Source organism: Macrotis lagotis, chromosome 2 (assembly GCF_037893015.1).
Source record: "Macrotis lagotis isolate mMagLag1 chromosome 2, bilby.v1.9.chrom.fasta, whole genome shotgun sequence".
Lineage (NCBI taxonomy): Eukaryota > Metazoa > Chordata > Mammalia > Peramelemorphia > Peramelidae > Macrotis > Macrotis lagotis.
The window spans coordinates 245,229,462-245,235,809 of NC_133659.1; the positions used below are offsets into that span (position 1 = coordinate 245,229,462).

The window sequence follows — 6,348 nt, forward strand, 5'->3', positions numbered from 1 at the left end:
CAAGAAATCTTGAATGAAAAAAAAATTGAAGAATGGAAAGACTTTCAGGTATTTATAAGAAAAAGACCAGATCCCAGTGGAAAATTCAATATAAAAGGCCCAGAAGAGGTATAAGGAAAATATTAAAGACTATGATGTACTCATCGAGGTCAAACTATTCACTTATTACATATATGAAAATGTTCCCATTACTGTCATCATTACAAAAGTAATTTGAAAGAAAGACTGGGGCTAAGTGTGTATTCCAAAAAATTGGATAGCAAAAGGTAAAGAGGAGCAATCATATTATAAAAATGGGAAGTGAAAGGAAGAACTAATACAGAGGAAGCAGCTGAGGATGAAGAGCTGGTAATCTTGGAAACTTACTCTCACCTGGGTTAAAGAGGAAACAACATATACATCTGGAAGGGTGTAGAAGTTTTCTGAACATGTAGAGAGATGAGAAAATTGGGGGACAGTTTGGGCAGCTAGGTGGCGCAGTGGATAGAGCATCAGCCCTGGAGTCAGGAGTACCTGAGTTCAAATCTGACCTCAGACATTTAATAATTACCTAGCTGTGTGGCCTTGGGCAAACCACTCAACCCCATTGCATTGCAAAGAACACCCCTGAAAAATAAAAGAAAATTGGGGGAAGAACTTTTAGAAGAGTTTGTGGTTTTGGATTTGGGAGGATGAGGAAGAGAATGAAAGGATTATTGAAGAGGGGGCGGAAGTGGCAGGGTAGAAAAGTGGTAGAAGAAAAGAAGGCAATAGGGAGAGGGTAAAAAGAGAGACTGAAAAAGAAAACAGTGGGTAAAAATAAGTTGGAGAAAAATACACAAATAGTAATTATAGCTTTGACTGTAAATGGTATGTTTATAGTAGCTCTCTGTGTGGTGGCAAAGAACTAAAAGTTGCAGGGATATCAATTGGGTAATGGCTGGTGTATGGTTCTCATGAAATACTAATATACTATAAGATGAACTCAATGATATTAGAATGGTATGGAAAAGCATATAAAATTATGCAGAATGGGTTGTGCAGAATCAAGAGAACAATATGTACAGTAAAAGCAATATTGTTTTGTTTTGTTTTGCCAGGCAGTGGGGCTAAATGACTTGGCCAAAGTCACACAGCTAGGTAATTATTAAGTGTCTGAGGGCAGATTTGAACTCAGGTACTCCTGACTCTAGGGCTGGTGCTCTATCCACTACGCCACCTAGCTGCCCAAACTGTCCCCTAATTTTCTCATCTCTCTACATGTTCAGAAAACTTCTACACCCTTCCAGATGTATATGTTGTTTCCTCTTTAACCCAGGTGAGAGTAAGTTTCCAAGATTACCAGCTCTTCATCCTCAGCTGCTTCCTCTGTATTAGTTCTTCCTTTCACTTCTCATTTTTATAATATGATTGCTCCTCTTTACCTTTTGCTATTCAATTTTTTGGAATACACACTTAGCCCCAGTCTTTCTTTCAAATTATTTTTGTAATGATGACAGTAATGAGAACATTTTCATATATGTAATAAGTGAATAGTTTGACCTCGATGAGTGATTTCTCATGCAGTCTCTTTTGTTCCTATACTTTTCCTTATTGTTCATCCTCTCATGGAAGCTTAGGTTGCTTAGTTTGTTTAGGTTGTTTAGGGATGAATGGTTCCTGCCTTTATTCTTTCTCTACCTTAGCTCCAGCTAAGGAGAGCAATACTTAAACCTTTTTCTCCCTAAAATTTATTCTGGGACAGTCGGTCTTTTAAATGAATTCTTTCATGTTTCTCTGAACCTTTAGCTGGGTACATTCCTCTAGACACAGCAACAGTGTGAGTTGATTGTGTTGGGCTAACCTCAAAAAGAGACATACAAGGAAGAGTTTTTATAATAGATGGGGAAATAAAGTGTGGACAATGCTTGAACCTCACACTTATCAGAATTGGTTCAAAGAGGGAAGAATATCTATTTGCACTCAGTTGGGTATAGAAATCAATCTTATTCTCAAAAAATTGCAAACTATTAGTAACCACATGAAAGACTGTTCCAATCATAAATAAAAGAAATGGAAATCAATTAAACCCTTGAATTTCACCTTAAACCCCAGAGACTGGCCTAGATGACAAAACTGAGAATAAATAATCAATGCTAGGGATGTCATAAAAGTTGGTAATCAATAAAAATTTTGAAAATCAATTTTGTATTATGCAAATAAAGGGATTAAAATGCTCATACCATATGACCTATAGATTTCCTTATGAGGTTCATATCTCATGTAGACATTGATAAAAAGAAACATCCCATATACAAAAATTATTTACTGTACTCTTTGTCATAGTAAAGAACTGAAAGCAAATTAGATTCTCAATTGAATGAGAAATGATTCATGAATAGTAAATTATGGTACATGAATGTGATTTAATTAATTAAATTTAATTTTACTATTTTTATTCAATTCAATAATTACTAGGCTATAAGAAATTTTGAATGTGATGATCACCAGGGCAGTGAGCTAGGAGGCACTGCTTCCACTCCTGCTGAGGATTTGCTTCTCTTGCCACTTGCCCCTGCTTTCAGAGCTATAATGTGAGGAAACTTGAAGTAGGATAGAAGGATGTCTTCATCCTATGACAGTAACTCCAGTCATTTAGAGAACTGGGATCAGAAATTGCATAATAGAACTTGTAAACTTTATAAACATTCAAGGAGTGAGTTTGCAAGGCTGGCCCAGGAAAAGATTTTTATATCCTCCTGAGTTCCTTTAGCAGTCATTAGGTATTGCATCTTGTGTTGCTAAAGGAGGAACAGACCACAACAAAATGAGTTTACATGTTGCTAGTGGTGGGCGTGAGAGATCTAGAAAGAGATGAAGATCAAGCAACATATCCTGTGATTTATCCCATAAAAGTTGGGGTATTAGAAATATAACTTTTCCCACTCAACGAAACAGAGAATAAGAAAAAGATCATAGTTCTTCCCACTCAAATAGTCCTCATTCTCAAAAAGCATGTCCCCAATGAGGACAATAGCAGAAACAGCAGTCAATCAAGTTCAGACAGTAGTTTGTATGACTTCTGGGGGAATGATATTTGTCATGAGAATGCAAAGGAGGGAGCTCAAAGTATAAGACTATCAGAAGAAGTAATAGTAATTGTGCATAATACTAGATTTGTTGTAGATACAACTATTTTTTACTGCACAGTGAAATACAATGTTGGTTAGGATGTTTGGATCTGGAAAGGGACACAACTTTACACATCCTAATGAGAAAGGAGAATATGAAGTAGCAGAGGGAATTGTTTTACTGTATTTTGAACTATTTTGGATTACTATAAAACTGGAATAATCCATTGCCCTAATGGCACATCTATTTCTGAGCTGCGAAATGTGTAACTTTCTTTGTATCTCTTTCGAATATAGTATTATAAAATATAGGGATCTCAGTGCTCTCTTGCATGAATTATGAAATATAGTGATTATAGACAATTTGAGATTTATTCAGAGAAAATGATCTTCCCTCTGACCATGGTCAATGCCCAAAGTGATGAAAGAGAGTGTCATATGTAGGTACTCACAGATAATGATGTGGTGGATTGGGATGAAGAATATTCACCATAAATGGGAGAAGCATATTCACAGATTATTTATAGTACAAAATTATGTAGATTTTTCAACTATTTTCAAATATCTCTATTGAAAATAGAGATGAGGCCAAATCTGTTTTGAAGGAACAGGGTCTTAAAAAAATAAGTTGGATATAGAAGGTCAAGAGAAGAGTCAAGAGAAGACCTGGTGAGTGCCCAGAAGTAATCTCCAAATATGTCCAAGGACCATTTATTCACATGATCAGGGAGAAGGAGGAAGGAAAAAGAGAACTTCCAGTGTGAGAAAAGTAAGTCTATCATATATGTAGCAGCTGCTGTCATAGACATTCTCCAGGACCAGCTGGTGGTCATGAGTCCAACATCTCAAATGGATAAGTTGGATATTCTACCTATTCTCCTCCTCTTCCTGGCAGCAATGAGATGAATCCTGAGGAACAATACTATGATAGAGGCAACCCATCTAACAAATGCCAGCATGCTTCTCTCACCAGTGATATGGCCCTCATTCTTTAGCACTGCAATGCCAACTGTTCTTCATTGTGAAATGTACACTCCAGTGTTTAGGAGGTGTGCTGTGTGGACTTTTATTTTAAATACCAAAGGTATTAGTCTGACATCTTGAGGTTCCACTTATTTGTGAAATTGATTCTTTGTCTGCTGGACAGTGCTCTCACATTTAGAAATGCTGGGATTAGCATAGACATCAGCCACAGTTCAAAGAAAATGCAGTAACAACATTGACAATAGCACTTTATAAATGTTGGTTCCATGGAACTCTTAGAGCCATTTTTATAATTGGGATGTACAATGCAAATTTAAGTACATGCTTCTATCAAAGCCTCTTCAGCAAAAGGTGGAAATGCAATTATCATCCATTAGTCGATTTTGCTCTTCACTGTTATGTGACTACCATTGGGCTCACTGAATGATTAGTTTAATATTCAGTAGCTGTTTAGTCTGTTTCCCTGTGTAGTTTCCCACTCATTTTGTGTGAGCCACATGCAGGGAAGTGAACAGCAGAGGTAATTCATCATCCAGACTGCCTTACCTTTAATCTGTTCACAGATTTTTATTTACTGACAAGGTATTTTCATAAATGTTATAGAATAGGAATGAAGTGTTCACTTCTCATTTACTTAATGATTATAGACTTGAATTTTTCATTGAAATAAACTTACATTTTTTTTAAAAGGGAAATGATGAATGTGATGAATACAGAGAGGCAGTAAATGATCTATGTGAACGGGTACAGAATGAAGTAAATAGAGTCAAGAAAGCAACACATGTAATATAACAATGTAAATAGAAAGAATGACCACAAAAACATCATAAGTGAATCCTATAAAGTTACAAAGAACAAGCATTTCTGGAAAGAAAAAATAAAGGAAGAGACTCTTACCCCACCCTTTACACAGATAGCAGGACCACAAGTATTTCATATTGCACATATTTTCATATTGCTTCTTTGTTTATCAGTCAATTATGCTGACTTTTCCCCTCTTTTGTTATTAAAAATTCTATTTGTTATCTGAGATTTGCTGGAACAGGGAAGGGAAGAAAAACTTGAAGAAAGTATGATGATATAAAAAAGACAGTAAAAAAAATTAAAAAATTTTAGAGGAATTTTTGAACACTATTTGGATACTGGACTAATAATATGATTTTATTTAAGCAGAACTGTGAAGCAGAGGTGGTGTAAAAAACCAAAAAAACAAAAACAAAACTGTGATGATTTCTGTTCCCTTTTCTAGGAGCACTGCCAAAGAAGTATAGATATACTATTTGCTACCTGTAAAAAAATAAGGCAGAACTCTTGCTATTGGGATTTGGAAACTCCAGGGAGTTTCCTTTCTGAAAATGGTCAGCACATTTTCAGGAAGTTATCTGATGCAGACATCACAGAAAAAAAGTCCCATACTGACTTTGAAAACATCACTTATGTACCAGTTAGTTTCATGATGGAAGCACTTTTTAGAACTACTCTGGGAGATCTTTATGAAACCACAGTCTTCTTTAGTATCTACTTTCCATCAATCTAATGACTTATTAAATTTTTTTGAAAGTCATCATCCTAATGAGTTATGGGGAAAAGGAATAGGATTATAGATCAATTGTATTGTTAGCTAAGAACCCTGGTTTCTAATTCTGGTCCACTATTTATGTATGACCTTGGTCAAATCATTTGCCTTTCCTGAGTCTCAATTTCTTCATCTGTAAAATGAGGAAGTAGGACAAGATTGAGAGTTATTAACAAGGAAACAATGGAGTGGGGGTGGGGAGTCTGTGAACTAGATGGGAAAACAATTACATCTTTATTTTCCTTTATCACTAATTGAAATTCAGCATATCCTTCAATTAGGAATGTAAACAACAAATATTCTGAGAAGGGATAGATCCACAGATCTATAGACTTTGACATATGCCAAGAGCATCTAAGAAACAAAAAGTTAAGAATTCACGAAATGGATGTATTTAGGTGCCCTGTCAAGTATACCATTCTTTGATTTTCATATGATTAAGGTCAGGAAAGGGCAGGGTAGTTGTTAAAGGATGAGTGTATATAATGAGTATTAAATTCATTTTTAGGAGGCTTAGAAACAGAAATTAGTATTTCAGAGTTGTATAATTATATAGTGGCTTGATGTTTATTGATGAATGGTCTCCATGTTCCCACATATTTAGAACCAAGGACATTTTATTCTTTAGAACAAATTATCTTTACATTATCCCTTCCAAAAGCCTAAATCAACATCTTCCTCTATGATTGAGTAAGCATG

At 35.4% G+C, this 6,348-nt stretch overlaps 1 pseudogene; it reads left to right on the forward strand.

The window, feature by feature from the left end:
- Positions 1–2,785: 2,785 nt before the first annotated feature.
- Positions 2,786–4,084, forward strand: LOC141512150 (BTB/POZ domain-containing protein 10 pseudogene; annotated as a pseudogene).
- The last annotated feature ends 2,264 nt before the right edge of the window (positions 4,085–6,348 follow it).